General features: G+C 46.4%; 1 non-coding gene across 1 annotated transcript; it reads right to left on the bottom strand.

The window, feature by feature from the left end:
- Window positions 1-21,211: 21,211 nt before the first annotated feature.
- Trnaa-cgc (transfer RNA alanine (anticodon CGC)) lies at window positions 21,212-21,284 on the bottom strand. Its single transcript has one exon. It is a non-coding gene; the product is annotated as a tRNA-Ala (tRNA).
- Window positions 21,285-21,607: the final 323 nt, after the last annotated feature.

Genomic DNA, 21,607 nt, shown 5'->3' with positions numbered 1-21,607 from the left:
TCGCTCTTAAGTTTGCCACACCAGCGTAGTTTTAGTCCACCCATTCCAACTAAAGTTTATAGGAGGTTTCCGTTGGACAGGTCGGAACTGGAAATGACCATCCCAATATCTCCCCTGTCCGATTTCCAGTTTGTTGGATATGGCAGAGAAGATCCAACTTCTTTTATAGGCCGAGCTCTACGACAGCCCAGCCTGTCAACTACGCCCAGCATTCCTGCAGTAGTGTGTCAAGCTACTGGCACAGCGCACGTACATCACATCATCGCAGTAAGGAGAGCTACTGTTCCCCGCTTATCTTCTTTGCTTGTGCATTAAGAATGAATCATATGTGACTAAACAAGGCACACAGAAGGCTACGGCACAGTCTGGCATACGTTGCCAGCGTGAACGCGAGTAGCGCTCACTTCATAATCGTTCACAACTGTCAAAACGAGTAGAGTCGTTCGCAATCCCACCCAACCGCGACTGTATATGGACCTCTATCATCCGTGAAAAAGTACATGTTAAATATCAGCAATATTTCAGATACGTCTGAAGTGACTTACAAGAAAAATGCCTGTCACGTCAGAGATTTACTCTGTTCAACCGCGACCAGCACTCATTCACTTTCAGGAGTGTATGGAAGCGCTCTTCCGTCCTGGACAATATCTTCAATAAACGTCGCGTGGTAAATCGCCAAATGACCAACTTAACACTCTAGCTGACGACCTATACCCACAAATTTCAAAGAACGTACTGAGTTCCCATCTTACAAAGTCAGGCTGTGTCAAAAAGATCTACTGTCAAAAGCGTCCGGTAACAGAGTATGCTGCCAATTGGATCGGACTGTCCAACCTCAGCGCCGCAGGTCAATTGGAAACTCAGCACTGAAAAGAACGATGTGTAGCCGTATCATTCCTCCGGACTACAATGGGCGTTGTCCCACATCTACTAATGAACATCAGCGCAGCCGGCGATCGAATTGTGGAAGGAAGACACCTGGACTGACGACTACCGATGTGTCTGTAGTAGGTTACTTGAACCGACGAATCCATGTTGCCAGTAGAAGCCGTCTCTGATCGGTGATGGTATCCTCATTTAGAACGTAATGCAAATCTGCTGTCGTCTCTTTCAGGCAACGATGAAGGTCTCTGTTGGAAATCATATTAACAAGTATCTATTCATCGCCATTTCGCGCTGAAGGTGTGCACTACACCTTTGATTCCATATTGTTACATACTGGATCTTAAAACTGTTCAAGGATATGAAGGTATGTGGATGGATTGCAAAAACACCTCACTTCAGTGCTATTGAACACAGCATGGTAGCAGTCGGAAACAATGTCCAATCCTTGGGCCCTGTGCTGACAAATACAGTGATCAGCCGGAACATTATGGCCACCGTCCTACTATCGATATAAACCCGTCCAGGCGATAGCAGCGTCACCTGGCGAGGAATGAGTGCTAGTGAGCTCTACGCACGGTGCATGTAGTGGGGAAGGCGCACGATGTATCTGAGCTTGAGCGAGGGCAGATTGTGATGGCCCGGAGGCTTGCACGAGCATTTCCGGAAATGCACGACGTGTCGAGTGCTCGAGGAGTGCAGTGGGCGAAAGCAAAGTGAAACCACGTACAGACGTTCGGCGGCCGCTCCCTCCACAGGTGTCGGACGTCGTAGGCTGGGCAGATTGGTAAAACAGGACAGGTGGTGAACTGTGGCGGAAGTAACATCACACTTTAATGATGGGCAGAGTACAAGTGTGTCTGAAGACATAGTGCACCGAACACTCGTAACAATGTGCCTCCACAGCCAATATTAACGACACCGGCAACTACGACAAAAATGGGCACGCGCTCATCGGCACTGGACGTGGGTGTAGTGGCAGAGCGGTGCCAGGTTTGATGAATCCTGATACCTTCTTCATCATATCGATGGGACGGCGCGAATCCGTCGTCTTCCAGGGGAACAGCTGCTTGACGCCTGTACTACGGGACGAAGACAAGCTGGCGGCGGCTGCATTACACTCTGAGGAACACTCACGTGAGCATCCATAGGTCCAGTGGCACTCGTGCAAGGCACCACGACTGCCAAGGAGTCGTACATTGGTTGAGACTACGTACACCCCATCATGATGATCATGTTGGTCATGGGGGTGATGGACTGGTTCGAGGAACACAGTGGCGAGTTCTAAATGATGTACTGCCGCCTCCCCCCCCCCCCCCCCCCTCCCCCGTCAATCTCGCGAGATCTGAACCCTATAAATTCAACATGACATCAGAGGTCATCGTCCCCCATTCCGGAAGCGATCTACCAAGGCCTCATTGCTTCCATGCACTGACGCGTCGCAGCTGTTATCCGTGCCAAGAGTGGACATACCGGCAGTTATATTGGTGGTCATAATGTTCTGGCTGAACAATGTACATCGATGTTTTGAGTGATCACTGTATGTTACTTGGGAGTGCCCGTGGAGCGTGGAGAGTCTGCATCGGTCCCCACAGCTTCCACTGTCTGGTTAAGCCAAACCATGTTATCGAAATCAGGAGGAAAGGCGAACAAGCTACTAAGGAAGAGTTTTTAAATTTATCTGTATGTTAGTGTAAGAAGCAACTGGATTTCGTATGGTTGCAGATTTTGTCTTTCCTGCTCTAATCAAATGGTTCAAATGGCTCTAAGGACTATGGGACTTAACATCTGAGGTTATCAGTCCCCTAGACTTAGAACTACGTAAACCTAACTAACCTAAGGACAACACACAATCCAATGCCCTAGGCAGGATTCGAACCTGCGACCGTAGCAGCCGCGTGGTTCCGGGCTGAAGCGCCTAGAACCGCTCGGTCAGCGCGGCCGGCCTATTGTAATCGTAACTGTAAGTGGAGCTGACACATCGCCATGGATTCACGTTTAATTAATAAAATGTTGGGTCCAGGAATGACACTAACATATCGAGAAATGCTTTTGAATAAAATAATATGTATTTTCGGAATATCAACCCGACTCATTGGATATTGTAGCAACAGTGTAGAGCCTTCAGAGGATTACCGAGAATTACTGTTAACGTGGAATCAGTCAGATTTCCTTTTGAAAACAGTGATGCGATTCAGAAGATGTTTGCCAGTTACCTCACGGTATTTCGCAGTCCCCCTATTTGCCTTCCATGTAAACCGAATTTTGCGATTGCTTATTTGTCGGGGATTTTCTTTCTGATATGGGTAACTAAAACAATAAGCACAAAATATTTTACTATATAAACCAATGTAATCCACGTTCGTGTTGTTGTTAGCGATGTCACGGTGTATTCAAGGCAACAATGTTAGAAGGATAGTATTATTCGAAGAAGAAGTCTTGAGGGAAAAAAAAAAAATGTCCATCAGAAATAAAACCTTAAATGTATGGAACCCACACAAAATTATCGCTAAGACCGCCATAAACTGTTTGAAATAGATCTGAGTTCGTTGCTTTGAAGGAGTCAAATTATTGATGACAGTTTTCGACTCGGATCCTCCTAGGGCTGCGCTGAGATGAACGAACTTACTATCTGCAGACTGTAGCTCTGCATTTCGTACTGGGGTGTTGGGACAGAATATCAGGGAATCAACCTATTCTACCGCTCTCGGCATCTGTCATTGGAAGTCTTAGTAAGTATATAGACCAAATGAAGTTTTAAAGAAAAATAAACAGCTTGCGATGTTTGCTTTCCCATCATACGCGATTTTATTAAGAATCTGAGAAATCAGCGGTAGTGACAGTCTCGTTTCATGTTCACATGACGCACACAACCCTGTTTTTTTTTTTTTTTTGTTTTTCCTGGTCAGTTAATCGGATGTTGTGGAAATGTGACGTGGTCAGTGAAAACCCTCGTTTCAATCGTCTTATACCCCAGAATACTTCCTGTCTTGGACACTCTACAAACCATGCTTAGGAAAGAAAGCACGAACGTGTGATGCGATACTGAGCATCCTCTCCCATGCTTTCGTTTTGCAGTTTGAAATCGAAAGAATAATTCCATATTCTGCCAATGATTTCTAGCACTTCATGTAATATTTGATATAATTATATCAGATTTAAGCAGGCTGTCCTGTTGGACGATAGTAACGAGGACACATAGACAACTTAACATGAAAAAGGAAATTCACATCAAGCTAAATAACAACATTTTTTTAAAAAAAGCTGTTCGTAGTTTATTTCCTCTCTCAAAAGGCTGTTTCTCATTTTCTGTTCGCCCTAGTGGACATCGTGAGGTACTGTATGTAGACAACATGCTCCATTGTACAATTGACTGTGTTTTTGTACGTATTGTAGATTGGTACTCCGCGGAGTGGGTTACCTCTACTCGACCTAGCCACTTTACTGTCAGCGTCGTCTTTCTTTGCTGGAAAGTATCCATTTTAAGGCGCCAGGAAGCCGCCTCTCACCTTCTCCAGTTCGCTACATTCCAAGTACAGCGCATCGGGCATGGGCGAAGCGACTTTCACCTTTGCGGACGTGGGAGTAGGAATTTGCTGGCAGAGGTGCTGCAAGATCGCAAGACACCTTTCTCAAGAATTTACGGCTTCTGCTGCAGCTTCAGAATAAAGAATGCTTGGAGCTGTGCCACTCTTTACATGTTTCGACACTAATCCTGAATTTTTTCACTTTGTGTGGGCATATCCAGTGACTTCATCACAATGGAGAGAATCGTTTCATTAACACTGAAGGTACTGAACTACTCATTTACTAAGAGAAGCAGGGGTTTCTTCACACAGACAATCGTAGGCCTCAAAAGACACACATTCATACGTGTCCAGTGACGTGGAACATCCATTACCATCTCATGGAGTTTATTTTATCTTGATGGAAATTCATCGTTGTGTAGGGACCTACATCGAAATATAGATCTTCTTGTTTCAATCTGGTAATTTTCCTACTTGTAGAATTAGCAATAAATATTACTGATGTCCATGAACTCTATTGTGAGCCTGCGGGGCACAAACAGTACGAAGTAATCTGATGTTCGAGAGCACGGACAAATGATTAAGGAATTTGAGGAATTCATTTGTATAACATCCACACACATACGTTCTCTCTGTCTCTGTCTCTCTCTCTCTCTCTCTCTCTTCCCCCCCCCCCCCCCCCCCCACACACACATTCACATTGTAATTCTGCGAAAAGTCGGTTACATATTTCCTAAGGCTCACTTAAGGTGGAGACGAATTCCAATGAACAGAAAACAGATTAGTTAAAAGATAAAACTCTGTTGCCGAGGTTATAGAAGCGGAACGTGAGTTTCAAATATCCTTAACACAAAGATGAAATTCCGATTGAATTAATTGACTTATCAGAATACACAATATAGGTGTTTTTCATTTTAATTCACATTATCGATTTCGGAACTTCTGCCCTAGTATTAGATTATTTGAATACTCAGTACATCCATTGAAAATAAGATGGGGATCTGTCTATAGATGCCGTCATCATTCATCATTCAGAGACAGCATCAGACACAAACTGAAACACCTGCAATGCCACGACACCATGAAAATTCTACAACCGCCCCACTGCCCCACCAACAAACTGAGACTAACCACAACTTGGCAGACTAGATGATCTCTCAAAAGAACTTTCCAACGAGTTGATCGCGAGGTGCCAGCTGTGTATCATTGTTAGAAATGATGATGCAGGAACTGTGAACATGTTCGTCGCCCTGGTTTGCGGCACCACCAGCGTACGGATTCGCACCTAGATCAGTACATCAAACGAGTAAGAGCAAAGGAAGGAGGATTAAGAGTTCAGTGTTACATCAACGATGAGATCATTAGAAGTGGAAAGAAAGGTCAGATTGGGAAAAACAGGAAAAGAAGCCGATGGGAAAAGGCAGAAACTACCCGGAATTTGCGATTTAGGGAGTCTACAGATAACGTAAATCTGGTTGGCCAGACGGGATCTGAACCGCCGTCCTCTCGAATGTGAGTCCAGTGTCATACAGCTTTGTCATCTCTTTCTGTCCGAACGAGTAGCCAAAGACGACTGCACGGCGTCTGCAACACAAACGATGACCAAACTTGTGCACAGTGTGCGTGTCTGTGTCATTAGGAGTCATTTGTTGGAAGCTATTCAGCAAACAAGAGTGACGCTCGCCGGATTTATTCTGACGCCTCAAAACCTCAGTCTCATGTCGCGGAAGACGCAGCTGCAGCGATAAATGGCGCGTAGTTGTGCTTTCGCATCTATCTGGGCGTAACTGATGGTTCCTTGCCAATACAGCGTCGATGAGCAGAGCAGCATCTACACTGTGACCACCTGTCAAAAGCCAGAAAAACCAACATTTGTAGCGTGGACCGTTACGAGATTTGCAGAAAGTGTGTCAGTGAGGTGGACTCCACTGCCTTGGCCAGCTGCGCTAGGTTTGTTGGTCGAGGATCCATGGCGCAAACACCGCGAACGAGGTGGTCCCACAGAGCCTCGACTGGCTTTAAATCCGGGGAGTTTGGTGGCCACAGCAGTACAGTAAACTCATCTTGCTGCTCTCTGAACGATGCACGTACACTGCGAGCTGAGTGTCACGATGCACTGGGTCCTGCTGGTAGACGCCTTCGTACCGCCGAAAACAAACTGCATGTAGAGGTGGACATGGTCCCCAAGGATAGATGCATACTCGTATTGGTCCAGTGTGCATTCTAGAATGACGAGATCACCCAGAGAATGTTACGAAAACATTCCCCAGACAAAACGCTCCCTGCTGGTTGCAGAAATTTGCTTTCAGACGTATCACGCCGCACACGTTGTCAGCCATTTGTCAGCCACTCTGTGGGCGTCCAGCTGCGGCACTGGTGTGCAATTTACAGCCTTCGTCGCCATGAACAGTAGTCAGAATGCGTGCATGAATCAGGCGCCTTCTGCAGAGGCCCATACGCAGCACAGGTCGGTTGTTGGTAGCTCTTTGGTGTTCATCTGGGCGGCAGTTGCTCAACAGTTGCACGTCTATTCGCCCCTACACGTCTCTGCCGCGGTCGTTCCCCCCTGTCATCTACGGCGCGCGTTGTACCACAGTTGCCTCGGTGCCGGTTTTGGATAGCACCAATTTGCCACATACGATATACTTTAAGCATGGCAGCACGGGAACAGTTTACAACTTAGCCATTTTGGAAATGCTTCCACCATTGGCCCAAAAGCCAATGATCGTGCCCTTCTGGATTTCAGAAAAAACGCCCCGTTTCCGCATGAGCACAGCGACTGCGCTGTTTACCGCGTTCCACTGACACGCTTCATGTACCCTCCACTGCCAGTACTGGAAGTGGTTATTCCACGATGACGTCAGATGTGGGCTGTGATCACTTTAATGTGAGTGGACCATGCGCCAGAGTCCTTCAGGCAGCGATATACGGGAAAACTCCAGACATATTCAAGTGGGGTGAGGGGGGGGGGGGGGGGGGGGCATGGTCTACATTCACCTTACACCCATGACGTTTGTTGGAATAACACACCGAACAAAACATTAGTCAATCCCACGGAATACACGGTTAAACACTACGTCAAGCCATGCTAATGGCCTCATTTCGGCGAGGAGGAGACTACACGTGTTTCTTCAGATAGGGCATATCCAGATGATGCCATTCATTGATGATAACATCCCTTGGAGCTACCAAATTAAGAGGATGTTGAGTTCTACATTTCAACCATTGTTCCAGATAGCCCCTGACAACTTCTATGACATTAAGATCAGACGATTTAGCGAGGCAGTAGAGTTGCAGTAAGGTACCTGATAGCTCTTTAAGCCAGGAAAGTAAGCGTGCAGCCCTGTGAGCACAGCTATTGTCATTTTGGGAGAAGGAGTGCCAATAATATAATCATTGGGAAGATATGAAAGAAAGAGAAACGCTTAGACACCGAAATATTGAAATAAATATCTTGGTTCGTGGCAGAATGAGATTTTCACTCTGCAGCGGAGTGTGCGCTGATATGAAACTTTCTGGCAGATTAAAGCTGTGTGCCGGACCGAGACTTGAACTCAAGACCTTTGCCTTTCGCGGGCAAGTGTTCTACCAACTGTGCTACCCAAGCACGACTCACGCCCCGTCCTCACAGCTTTACTTCCGCCTGTACCTCGCCTCCTACCTTCCAAACTTTACAGAAGCTCTCCTGCGAACCTTGCAGAGCTAGCACTCCTGAAAGAAAGGATATTGCGGAGACACGGCTTAGCCACAGCCTGGAGGATGTTTCCAGAATGAGATTTTCACTCTGCAGCGGAGTGTGCGCTGATATGAAACTTCCTGGCAGATTAAAACTGTGTGCCGGACCGAGACTCGAAACTCGGGACCTTTATCTTTCGCGGGCAAGTGCTCTTTCAGGAGTGCTAGTTCTGCAAGGTTCGCAGGAGAGCTTCTGTAAAGTTTAGAAGGTAGGAGGCGAGGTACTGGCGGAAGTACAGCTGTGAGGAAGGGGCGTGGGTCGTGCTTGGGTAGCTCAGTTGATAGAGCACTTGCCCGCGAAAGGCAAAGGTCCCGAGTTCGAGTCTCGGTCCGGCACACAGTTCTAATCTGCCAGGAAGTTTTCATCTTGGTTAGTATTCACAGTTACCAGAATGGGTGGGCTTACATCATTATAGGAAAATGTACCGTGTGTCGAGACCTTCCGCAAAGGTTTAGTATCGTCGGGCTTTGTGTCTCTCTGGTGGAATCACTGGTTGTGTAGAATCTCTTAACCAGAGAGGCTTGTGGTGCGAATGTGGTCCGCGAGGCGGCGTTGCTCGGACAGCGAGAGAGTCTTGAGCTAGCAGCGGCACGTGGAAGATGGCGAGCGGATACCTGTACTGAGAGCAGCTCGTGTATATGCTGGAAAACTGCTTGACCGCAATTCGAATGATTTCGCGGTCTATTTGAAATTGAGAGCCGTTGTTTGGAAAGCTGCAATTTGAAAAGGAGTTCTCCTGTTGCATGCAAGAGCGTTTCGACCGCACAATGCCGGTGTTGCCCGAAAGAGATCGGCCGTTAAAGTAACGGTTGGAGATACGTACAGCTGTCAATATACTGTCACCGCGTCCTGATTGCATTTACACAAGAGTACTGGATTACTCCACGTGAAGCCGAGTAACTTTGTTATTGAGTACTTGCCCATCTGTGTGTTTTTGTTGTTCGTCTTGGAAAATTGTTAGTGAGTCTGCCCTTATGGGGAGCCGTTCGTTCCACTATTTCGAGACTTATCATTTGTTTGATTTAACCGTTCATGATACAAGGTTGTCACTGAGTTTGCCCTGGTGGGGGGGGGGGGGGGGCATTATTTTGTATGCATGTGTGGGACCAGTGTTAACCGGTTTATGTTTCAGGTCTTATCAAGCCAATTTAATGATGTGTGTAATGTATTGGTAGAAAGTGTGCGCAAGACTAATGTGTGAAATAAAACAAGAGTGCAATATTACGGCTCTGTAAGACTACTGAGGTAGCAGAGGATGAATTCTAATGTTGCAGATTTGTTCTTGAGTTAAGTAATTACCATTTGTAAATTAACGTTCGCATCTCTTACTTTGGCGTTTTGCACCTAAACATCTTTTGAAATTATTCGGTGCTCCTGTACAGTAATTGAGCAAATTTTAAATCTTGGCATGAGAAACTGGTGTGTACAAAACTTGTTATAAAGGGGTTCCGCTGTAATTTGTTGTAGCGTATTTCAAGTACTTTTGCGAAATTGGATTTATCTGTTTTTAGGTTTGAACTACTGTCAATTTCTTACTATAAATTTGTTTATTGGTTATTAGATGAATTATTAAGATAGCATTGGGGTTTTTAAATTTTTTATCACAAGTAATTCTCAAGCTTGAATTGAAACTTTTAATTGATGTAATCGTTACCTTGGGCTCAAATTTGACACTACTGTATTACCGGTGCTTTACCCTTGATATCGGATACGTGTCAATATTATCAATTAAGAGTAAGCCTTGTCATGGCTACTCTCTAAAAGAAGAAAAATAGAAGAGGTAAAACAATACGTTTTTTAATAACTGTTGTGTAAGAGTTATTTGTTAATAAATTTGTTTTGAAGAATGTCGGAATTGATGTTAGCCCGACACATTACCATTCCTTCATAGCTCCTACCGTGCCAGAAAACACGCCCCAAAACATCACAGAAGCACCTCCAGGCTGAACTATACCCTCTGCACACTGTAGGTTAAATGCCTCATTGGGCTGTCGGCTACTCAAGACATGCGGCATTTGAAAAATCATACCCTTGACTCGTCGTCACCCCACATTACACGCTTCCAGTCGGCTACTGTCCAGATTCTATATTGTTCGGTTTACTGAAGGTGTTCGGCTGGACTTGCCACTTTGAGCAATGGACTTTTGCTAGATACCGACAAGAAATGTCCATACCATGCAGTCCCCTTCGTAGTGTTCGCTCGGAAATTGGTTGGCAGGAACAAGAATTCATTGGTAGCAGCAATCCCTGGCAGGTTGGTTGGTTGGTTGGCTTAAGGGGGCGGGGTGAAGGGACCAAACTGCTTGGTCATTAGTCCCTTGTTCCTATAAAACAAGTCCACGAGGGAAACAATAAAACAAACGAGATTTACTGCACAAAACCGGGAGAAAAGAAAATCCCCAACAACGACACAAGGGCAACAAAGACTACAATGGAAAAAATAGGACAAGAAAACCACAGAGAGATGCAAGAAACAGGTAGAAGGGATTAAAAACATGAGAAAGAGCAGATGACCGTGGCTGGCTGATCGCGAGAATAAGAAAGGATAAGCCAGCCACTCCGCAACACATTAAAACCTGCAGCCTAAAAGAACTAGGGTAGAGAACACAGAGTGACAAGGGACATGCACTAAAACTTAGATAGAATGATAATCCCCCAATGAGGCGTTTTCAGCTAAAATGAACTGTAACGTCTCCCGTAACTGAAGATTACCCAGCAGAGCAGCCAAAGTAGGAAGGTCTGAAGCCGATTGTTACTGGTTGGGGGTGAAACTCGTCTTCTTACGACCTCTATTCTTTCGCCGTGTTGCGTGATAGCGACTTGTGCACCGTAACTTACAGACACGTCAGACAATCCGCGTTGATACACTAACAAATCGAGAGAATTCATTCTCGACTTGGTAATAGGCATGTCCAAATACGGTAGTAGCACCTTTCTGCCATTTTGTCATATCTGCATGTCGACACATCTTACTGCGTTGATTGAATACAACAGACTGGCACATACTCAACACTTCACTGCCATGTTGTCATGTATTTCGTCAGCGGTGGGGGGTCATACTACCGCCTGGCATCAGTTCTACGTCGTCTCTAATGCTCCAAAGTGATTAGTGTGGTTTTTAACGGGAGATTCTCCCAACAATTCAGGGAGATGTGCTCTAACTGCAGGACGAGGCCTGTGCACACAGGTTCTCCAAGATGTCTGTCGAGTCCCGCTGTTGCCATGATCACAACGTCTATCTCCTGTTGACCATATATGAGATACGATATAACGGCCTGTGTTCCGGCCTACAGCACCAGCATCATTCGTGAACCTGTTGCGACAACCAATGTTAGTAGTGTTGAACACTTTCGGTGTCTTCTCTGTGTACGATTGCAAGACTAGGTCGATGAAGATGCCATAGAATGTACTGTAATAACTGTCCAAGACGATATCTCCATACGTATATGACAGTCATGACGCTGATAACAGTCAGCCTGTATAATATGTGAACAAAACCTCATTCGTCCAAGTGGCACCGTTCCCCAGAACGATGATTTTCCTTCCTCACTAGTGTCTTTCCTTGTGCCTTTGTCACGCATCGGCACAGGCTCCGCAATGTTATTAAATGGATTTGGCACAGTTAATTTATTAGATGGCCGAATGCCAACCTTGCCGCCACTCCTTTCCTCCCGAGACGGGATGCGTGTCAACCGTTTGCGTGTAATGTTACCCATGTGAAAGTGAGCGGAAGTTTTACAAATGTTTGTCAGTCGTGAAACTGACCAACCCGGTATTCACCTAGCGGGATGTGTGCTAAATTGCCTGAATGCCTGATCTAGGCTTGTCGGCACGCCGACCCTCGTCGTTAAACCGTCGGGCGGATTCAATCCGCGGCCGGCATACCTGACCGTCCCGCAAGCGGCTCTTTAACACACACGGCTATCCAGACAGATTCGTTTCAGATTAGCTTATACACTACTGGCCATTAAAATTGCTACACCAAGAAGATGCCGTGCTGCAGATGCGAAATTTAACCGACAGGAAGAAGATGCTGTCATATGCAAATGATTAGCTTTTCAGAGCATTCACCCAAGATTGGCGCCGGTGGGGACACCTACAACGTACTGACATGAGGAAAGTTTCAAACCGATTTCTCATACACAAACAGCAGTTGACCGGCTTTGCCTGGTGAAGCGTTGTTGTGATGCCTCGTGTAAGGAGGAGAAATTCGCACCATCACGTTTCCGACTTTGATAAAGGTCGGATTGTAGCCTATCGCGATTGCGGTTTATCGTATTGCGACATTGCTGCTCGCGTTGGTCGAGATCCAATGAATGTTAGCACAATATGGAATCGGTGGTTTCAGGAGGCTAATGCGGAACGCCGTGCTGGGTCCCAACGGCCTCGTATCACTAGCAGTCGAGATGACAAGCATCTCATCCGCGTGGCTGTATCGGATCGTGCAGCCACGTCTCGATCCCTGACTCAACAGATGGGGACGTTTGGAATACAAGAACCACCTGCACGAACAGTTCGACGACATTTGCAGCAGCATGGACTATCAGCTCGGAGGCCTTGGCTGCGGTTACCCTTGACGCTGCATCACAGACAGGACCGCCTGCGATGGTGTTCGTAACGACGAACCTGGGTGCACGAATGGGAAAACGTCATTTTTTCGGATGAATCCAGGTTCTGTTTACAGCATCGTGATGGTAGCATCCGTGTTTGGCGACATCGCGGTGAACGCACATGGGAAGCGTGTATTCGTCATAGCCATACTAGCGTATCACCCGGCGTGATGGTATGGGGTGCCATTGGTTACACGTCTCCGTCACCTCTTGTTCGCATTGACGACACTTTGAACAGTGGACGTTACATCTCAGATATGTTACGACCCTTGGCTCTACCCTTCATTCGATCCCTGAGAAACCCTACAGTTCAGCAGGATACTGCACGACCGCATGTTGCAGGTCCTGTACGGGCCTTTCTGGATACAGAAAATGTTCGACTGCTGCCCTGGCCAGCACATTCTCCAGATCTCTCACCAATTGAAAACGTCTGGTTAATGGTGGCCGAGCAACTGGCTCGTTACAATACGTCAGTCACTTCTCTTGCTGAAATGTGATATCGTGTTGAAGGTGCATGTGTAGCTGTGCCTGTACACGCCGTCCAAGCTCTGTTTGGCTCAATGCCCAGGCGTATCAAGGCCCGTTATTATGGCCAGAGATGGTTGTTCTGGGTACTGATTTCTCAGGATCTATGCACCCAAATTGCGTGGAAATATAATCAAATGTCAGTTCTAGTATCATATATTTGTCGAATGAATACCGGTTTATCGTCTGCATTTCTTCTTGCTGGAGCAATGTCAATGGCCAAGAATGTATTTTCTATTACAGTTTCAGCTTATTCATTTTATTTTAGACGCATTAGAGACACACAGTTCTTTTACCTTTGTGAGAATTCTTTATTGTTGTTACACAATTACAACAAATAAAAAAAATTTATATGTCGTACGTGTGGAATCTTTATTGGAATAAAAAATTTTTAGTATCAGAAGAGTATTCACGCCATGCGCCTGTGCGCCCTATAATCCAAAGGAAGAATGGATGAGGAGGAAATGGCTTACGGGGCGGTATTCGCACTCCTGCAGGATAATGAAGATGGGGGATGAAAGATGTCAGTGGCTGCACGTCACATGGGAGGCGGAGGCCGCCGCTGCGAGGCAATATCGGCTGTCGCGCGTGCCGCGGGGGGCCGGCGGCTGGCGCTGACAGCTGTTTTGTGGATTGTCCGCCAATCTGCCCCACAGCCAATGAGCCGACCGCAGGCCCGCCGCTCGCCGCCGTCACATCCAAAAGGGCGCGCTACAAAGTGCCGGCCCACCTCCGTTCTCAGATCAAACACGCTACAAATGGGACAGCAAAAAAAGAAAACTCTGCCCGTCGAGATGCAGAAGCGGGCTCTTCTTTTTCTAACAGAGCTCCCAACGAGAGAAAATTCAAACATAGGTTTTCTCCCTTTCAGTGAGCAGCTTTCCATAGTTCCCACATTTCTTAGATATACAAAACGTATAACAACACTACGCTGCACTATAAAACTTTTGGAACTATCTTTTAAGGCTGTCAGGTGACATTTGAAATATTTTTCATTCTGGTTTTAAATACGATTTTACAGGGTGGCGCACGAAATGTGTTACCAATTGTTTCTTTCATAATTTACGACGCACATTAGATATCCCGCTGGTATCTCTACAGCAGAACCAGCAGAGCTTAGAAAAACAAATGAGTTACGAAATGACGTGTAATTCATACTGCCGCTAGGAGACTAGTAAACAGCAAGGGCTGACAAAAGAAGACTGACGACACAGCAACGATCAGCAAATGTGTTACTTTTTCATGAAACGAAAAGCCTTGTTGTGACTCATAGGCGTTTTCGACAACAGTTTAACACACGATGGGTACCTTGGAAGAAGACCATCCACAGGTTGTACGATAAGTTTGTACAGGAAGGAACAGTATTGGAAGCGAAGCGACCACGGCCTGAGCCTGTTTGTTCGCCGGAGAATACTGAAGCGGTACGAGTTGCTGTACAGAGAAGTCCCGCGAAATCGTGTAGAAAGGGAGCAGGGCAACTGGGAATATCCAGACGCTCCGTTCAACGCATTCTTAAAAGTGACCTCCATATGTACCCATACAAGATGACCTGTGCACAGAAACTAACTGAAGAACACAAGCAGCAGAGAATACTGTTTGCTCAGGGGGCGGAGGATAGGGAAGAAACTCACTACAACGTTTGGTTTACAGACGAGGCGCATTTTCATTTAGACGGTGTGGTTAACAAACAAAATGTACGATTTTGGGTAACTGAAAACCTACAAGTGCTTCATGAACGACAACATTATGCTCCGAGGATTACAGTGTGGGCAGCAATTTCTTTGAAGAAACTGAACAGCGAGCGTTATTTGAGCATGCTTCGCAATAGCTTCATTCCACAGCTTCTTGCTACTGCCTTGCCCTTCAACACGCAGTGGTTCATGCAAGATGGAGCAAGGACACATACTGCAAACACTATGTTGGAGTTTTTACGCGAGCATTTCGACATGCGGATCATTTCACTCAGGTTTCCAGATCGCTTCAATGGCGGACAAAATTGGCCCCTGAATAGTCCAGACCTCAATCCATGTGACTTTGTTCCTTGGGGGTATCTGAAGGAAAAAAAATTCCCGAAACGTCCACGTGATTTAATGGGGCTCAGAAGACTTATTCTTCAAGCTTGCAGTGAAATTACGGAAGACATGTGCCGTAGGGTAATCACTGACTTCAGTGTTCGTTTGAAGGAAGTTAGGAAACGAAATGGTGGACATAAAGCATGTGCTGAGTTAGAACAAATCTCCATGGACGGCTCTTCATTGTAATATATGTTCATTTCAGATTATATTGACAATAAAGTTTATATTCAAAAACAAAATGGTAACACATTTCGTGCGCCAACCTTTAGCTTTTCTGTGTTATATCAGATTTTTGTGAACATCACGTTTGAAGTTTTAGTTCAAATTACGTTTCTTTTCTAACAGCGAATCTTTTAAATTTCATTAAAATTAATTATTTACTATATAAATTGAAGGCTGAAGTGAGAGGCAGTAAAGGGGGGGGGGGGGGAACGAACTGGTGATATCAGCTACGTAGGAACTTTACGCGGAATCAGCGGCGACGAGTGGAAATGTGTACCAAACCGGGACTCGAATCTGGGACCTCCTGTTTACTAGGCGCCATCCGAGCACTGTGTTATCGTAAACGCACGGACTACCTCGGCACGCTCCCCGGCCGACCCACATACGCACCAAGCGCCACCTATCCGCAGTGCCCGTCGTCCACCATGCTCGCTACTCTGAGAGATCATTGTTGGCATACTATAGTTTTGCGAGATTATAGGCCTTTTGTGCTGCTATTTGTAGTCACGCTTATTGTGATGCACCATCTTCCATACTCCTCTTTCAGCTTCCGAAGCATGTACTCAGCATCACTCAGATCTCCTGCTACGAATGATCTGGGCATCAGGGAAGAGAAGTGTGTACAAATTTTATTATCCACAGAGGCTACCATGCCTTCATATTTGTTCCTCCAGGATTTAAGTGCTTCCTCCACAAAGATACTAAATATCGTCGGTGCTACAGTACACCACTGGCGTAGCCCTTTTGTAACAGGAAACTCCGTGACACTGAATTTCCCTCTTTGGCCCCGTCCGAACAGTTCGCATGTAACTCTTTAACTACTTTGATGTACACTCCTGGAAATGGAAAAAAGAACACATTGACACCGGTGTGTCAGACCCACCATACTTGCTCCGGCCACTGCGAGAGGGCTGTATAAGTAATGATCACACGCACGGCACAGCAGACACACCAGGAACCGCGGTGTTGGCCGTCGAATGGCGCTAGCTGCGCAGCATTTGTGCACCGCCGCCGTCAGTGTCAGCCAGTTTGCCGTGGCATACGGAGCTCCATCGCAGTCTTTAACACTGGTAGCATGCCGCGACAGCGTGGACGTGAACCGTATGTGCAGTTGACGGACTTTGAGCGAAGGCGTATAGTGGGCATGCGGGAGGCCGGGTGGACGTACCGCCGAATTGCTCAACACGTGGGGCATGAGGTCTCCACAGTACATCGATGTTGTCGCCAGTGGTCGGCGGAAGGTGCACGTGCCCGTCGACCTGGGACCGGACCGCAGCCACGCACGGATGCACGCCAAGACCGTAGGGTCCTACGCAGTGCCGTAGGGGACCGCACCGCCACTTCCCAGCAAATTAGGGACACTGTTGCTCCTGGGGTATCGGCGAGGATCATTCGCAACCGTCTCCATGAAGCTGGGCTACGGTCCAGCACACCGTTAGGCCGTCTTCCGCTCACGCCCCAACATCGTGCAGCCCGCCTCCAGTGGTGTCGCGACAGGCGTGAATGGAGGGACGAATGGAAACGTGTCGTCTTCAGCGATGAGAGTCGCTTCTGCCTTGGTGCCAATGATGGTCGTATGCGTGTTTGGCGCTGTGCAGGTGAGCGCCACAATCAGGACTGCATACGACCGAGGCACACAGGGCCAACACCCGGCAGCATGGTGTGGGGAGCGATCTCCTACACTGGCCGTACACCTCTGGTGATCGTCGAGGGGACACTGAATAGTGCACGGTACATCCAAACCGTCATCGAACCCATCGTTCTACCATTCCTAGACCGGCAAGGGAACTTGCTGTTCCAACAGGACAATGCACGTCCGCATGTATCCCGTGCCACCCAACGTGCTCTAGAAGGTGTAAGTCAACTACCCTGGCCAGCAAGATCTCCGGATCTGTCCCCCATTGAGCATGTTTGGGACTGGATGAAGCGTCGTCTCACGCGGTCTGCACGTCCAGCACGAACGCAGGTCCAACTGAGGCGCCAGGTGGAAATGGCATGGCAAACCGTTCCACAGGACTACATCCAACATCTCTACGATCGTCTCCATGGGAGAATAGCAGCCTGCATTGCTGCGAAAGGTGGATATACACTGTACTAGTGCCGACATTGTGCATGTTCTGTTGCCTGTGTCTATGTGCCTGTGGTTCTGTCAGTGTGATCATGTGATGTATCTGACCCCAGGAATGTGTCAATAAAGTTTCCCCTTCCTGGGACAATGAATTCACGGTGTTCTTATTTCAATTTCCAGGAGTGTATATAGTTAACACGCCACTATTCTTCATACTTACCTACACATTACCAATTATCTTCTCTGTTAGAGTCCGCAATGTGGATATTCTCTCAATACACGAGCGCATTGGATTTTTCAGATATTATAGTCTCCATCTCTATTCTTTCTTTTAATATTCTGCCATATAATCTTTAAAAAAAATATTTGACTTGCGTGTGCGAAGTTACAGTATTGATTTCAGTAGCGTCTGTGTAAGCACCAGAAATCTTAGCGAATGATATTTGACAGTGAACTTCGAAAGTGTCGTGAAAGTTAACCTGAACTATTATTATTCAATACTTTCACACTTGTTAATAGTACATAAACATAATAATGACTTTACGCATGGATGTTTTTGCTAAGGTAGTCAGTCATTTTTAAAAAGGACTACCACCAATGGATAGGAGTTCTGCTACTAATTAAGTAACTTGTGGTAACAATTTATGTCCCCATTCCTGTTCTAGTCACGAATTTTAATGAAGTTTCTGTACGTGACACGTCTATTCTACTTGACTGCAAATGTCATACTTAAGTGTGATTAATGTAAATTCACTCCCATGCTAAATTCCAGAATAAAATCCATTGCCACATAAAACTGCTTCCGAACGTGGAATTATTCACAACAAGTGCAAAAAAAGCTTTCGCAATTTACTTACATATCATTATGTGAGATTGTCCAGACTTCCATGCTTACTAGTAATTGATTCCATGAATTTTTATTTATTCTTGCCACACGCAAGTGAAATTTCATATTTGCAACCTAAGGCTTATTCAGCAATTTTGCTACATATTTTAAAACAAAACTATACCCAAAATGTAGGCGTGTGCTGTTCTGATTTATGTGGGATACTCAAGACTGTTTCTTTTACGAACTTAGTCTTTATGGAAAACATCATTCGATGTTTGAGGCGCATGACTAGTGTAGCTGTAACTTACAAAGTGTAGCTGTAACTTACAACAGACTACACAGTACTTTATATGTAGGGGAACCACAGCCGAAATATTCCTTGATTTGAAATATTCCATGAGTTGGCGGCGGCAACAGCAACACGTCCTCTCCAGGACGTTGGGGATTGCCATAGCCACATCATTTTATCATAGACGCTTGCACATTCGTGAGTCAGAAGTTTTAAATACCTGGATATAAATGTTGGGAATAGCTTTATCCGGTTTAAATAAAACCTTTAATCTTTTGACTTTAAGCAGCTGAAGATGCAAATTTAATTTGCCAAACCGGCCGTATTCTTCAATAATGAATTCTAACAGTCGTAGCGGTCTTGTTTATTCAAATCTTACAACAGACTTTCTTTCTAGACATGTAAAGACGAGTGTCTAAAGCGTGAATTTTGAACTTTGACAAGGTAAACTCTATTGGGCGTAAATTTCGTTCCCAAATGAGGAAGTTACGAATTAGAGTAAAAAAAGAGGTTTTCAACACTAAAAATGTTCACCAACTTGTGATTTATGGTGTCGGGTATGAACGCTGAAGTATCGTTAAATGAAAAGCTATCTTGCTAGCTTCAAAAGCGATCCTATTTATTGTTCTGTAAGCTAATTTTTTCTATACTATGAAGATGTATTTTCTTGCGCTGATTAGAAGCGACGTAGTCGCGCATAGAGAGTTGCTGACAACATTTGTACTTACGGTAACGATGGGCAAAACGAAGCCGAAAGTCTCCTCTGGTGAGCTCTTACCTGAAACAAAGAGAGACAGATTGTTGAAGATTAACAAATAGTGCGATTTTTTGTCAGGTACAAACAGTCTCTTAATTGTAGAGTTCACTTGAAAATGACGTACTATGGGTGAGAGATGCTGGAAGAAGTAGGGCAAACAACTTACAGCACAGTGAGCTGTACTTCTACAGTACCGCGATTGAGGTACGTCGTTATATTTTGACTATGAGCGCAAGGAAACGAACTGAGTTCCACTGGGAGAAACTCAAACATTTCTGAAAGAAACAACCTCCTCCCTCATGTGAGAAGACCATGAACAAATAATTAGAGAGACCAGGGCACGCACGGAGGCTTACCAAGCGTGGCTCTTTCCGCAAACCATCCCTGACTGTATACAGTGTAGCGGTACTACTCGGTATTTTGTTGGCCGTGGTGGTCGAGCGGTTCTAGGCGCTTCAGTCCGGAACCGCGCGTCTGCTACGGTCGCAGGTTCGAGTCCTGCCTCGGGCATGGATGTGTGTGATGTCCTTAGGTTAGTTAGGGTTAAGTAATTACAAGTTCTAGGGGACTGATGACGTCAGATGTTAAGTCCCATAGTGCTCAGAGCCATTTGAACCACTACTCGGTATTTTAGGCAAACATATTAAATCTTTAGTATAAGTGTCTGAAAGTAAAATGGAGTCCACCACAGAGTACTGCGGTAACCGAGCTAGCCACGCTGTGTCAACCTGTAGGGCACAACAGATGTACAAGTGAGCTCCAAAGCGAAGATAGCTGAGCACAGCGGTAAACTGCCCCACGCAGCAAAGAACGATGCAGTAAGAAGGTCTTTTTTCTGTTCGGCGTGACTAGACACCAGGTTTTAGAGAAAAAATGGGCAGTAACGGAGTATAAACGAGGCTGAATTTGAGGACAGGATGTCATTCACCAGCAGCAGCTTCCAGTTCCAGACTAGGCTGTGTCTGTCGCCGCACTGGGTCCTTCATGAGACTTGGTGCCACAGTCCCACAGACTTGCTGTCACAGGTAGGGATTCGGCTCACAACAGCAGCCGCCGTCCGCCGCCTATCCGAGGGGCGAGGGTCGAGAGCTGTGCACAGCCGCCTCCATCATCTCGGAACGAAGAGCAAGGGGACTACCGCCTGGGATGTCGCTCCGCCAGGGTGTGACGCAGTCGCAACTGGCCGTGGCCTTGCCTTCGCCGCAGGGCCGGACTCCTGATACAGCTTCATCGGGCGCCATCCTGGCAGCCGACGCCAGGTGCACCGTCCGGGGCTCAAGAGAAGAGGTGTTCCTGCCTCATGTAGAATTGAAGATATAATAAAGTTATATTGTTAAATTGTCCACAGCGTTTCCACGGGTTCACTATCGCCTAGGGCTTCACTACACACGCACAATCTCCTACAGAGTCGCCACTGCAAAGTGGTCCATACAGAGTGATGTCAGGAGGGCCGACGTCACAACAATCAACCCCCGCAACACCGCGTTAAAGCAACAGCCTGCAGTATCATCACTGGGAGAGAGGAGGATCTTAGTGTTTAACGTCCCGTCGACAACGAGGTCATTAGAGACGGAGCGCAAGCTCGCGTGAGGGAAGGATGGGGAAGGAAATCGGCCGTGCCCTTTCAAAGGAACCATCCCCGGCATTTGCCTGAAGCGATTTAGGGAAATCACGGAAAATCTAAATCAGGATGGCCGGAGACGGGATTGAACCGTCGTCCTCCCGAATGCGAGTCCAGTGCGCTAACCACTGCGCCACCTCGCTCGGTATCATCACTGGGCTGAGTGAGACTATTTTGTTCTTGAGTGGTAGTAATCATGGGGACGAAGCTTATGGGGCGTGATTTCACGAAAGTTACATTTATGAAACCATAGGAACCTGTGGATCTGTCGCAGTTTAGGAGTAATGGTAAAGATGAGCGGTTTGCATGTACGCTGCACTCAGCGTAATTTTCTCGGGCATTCTGCGCCTTGTGCTGAATCAGTAGCGGAACTGCTTCACTTGTAACCATTTTGAGCGCACGGCCAGATAACGTAAAGAGTCCAGATGGCTCATGTTTAGAGACATCTGCCTACGTAGCGTAGCGG

The sequence above is a fragment of the Schistocerca gregaria genome, chromosome 2 (assembly GCF_023897955.1).
Source record: "Schistocerca gregaria isolate iqSchGreg1 chromosome 2, iqSchGreg1.2, whole genome shotgun sequence".
Classification (NCBI taxonomy): domain Eukaryota; kingdom Metazoa; phylum Arthropoda; class Insecta; order Orthoptera; family Acrididae; genus Schistocerca; species Schistocerca gregaria.
Note: the sequence above shows the minus strand (reverse complement) of the source record. Positions and strands in the feature narration are given on the sequence as shown.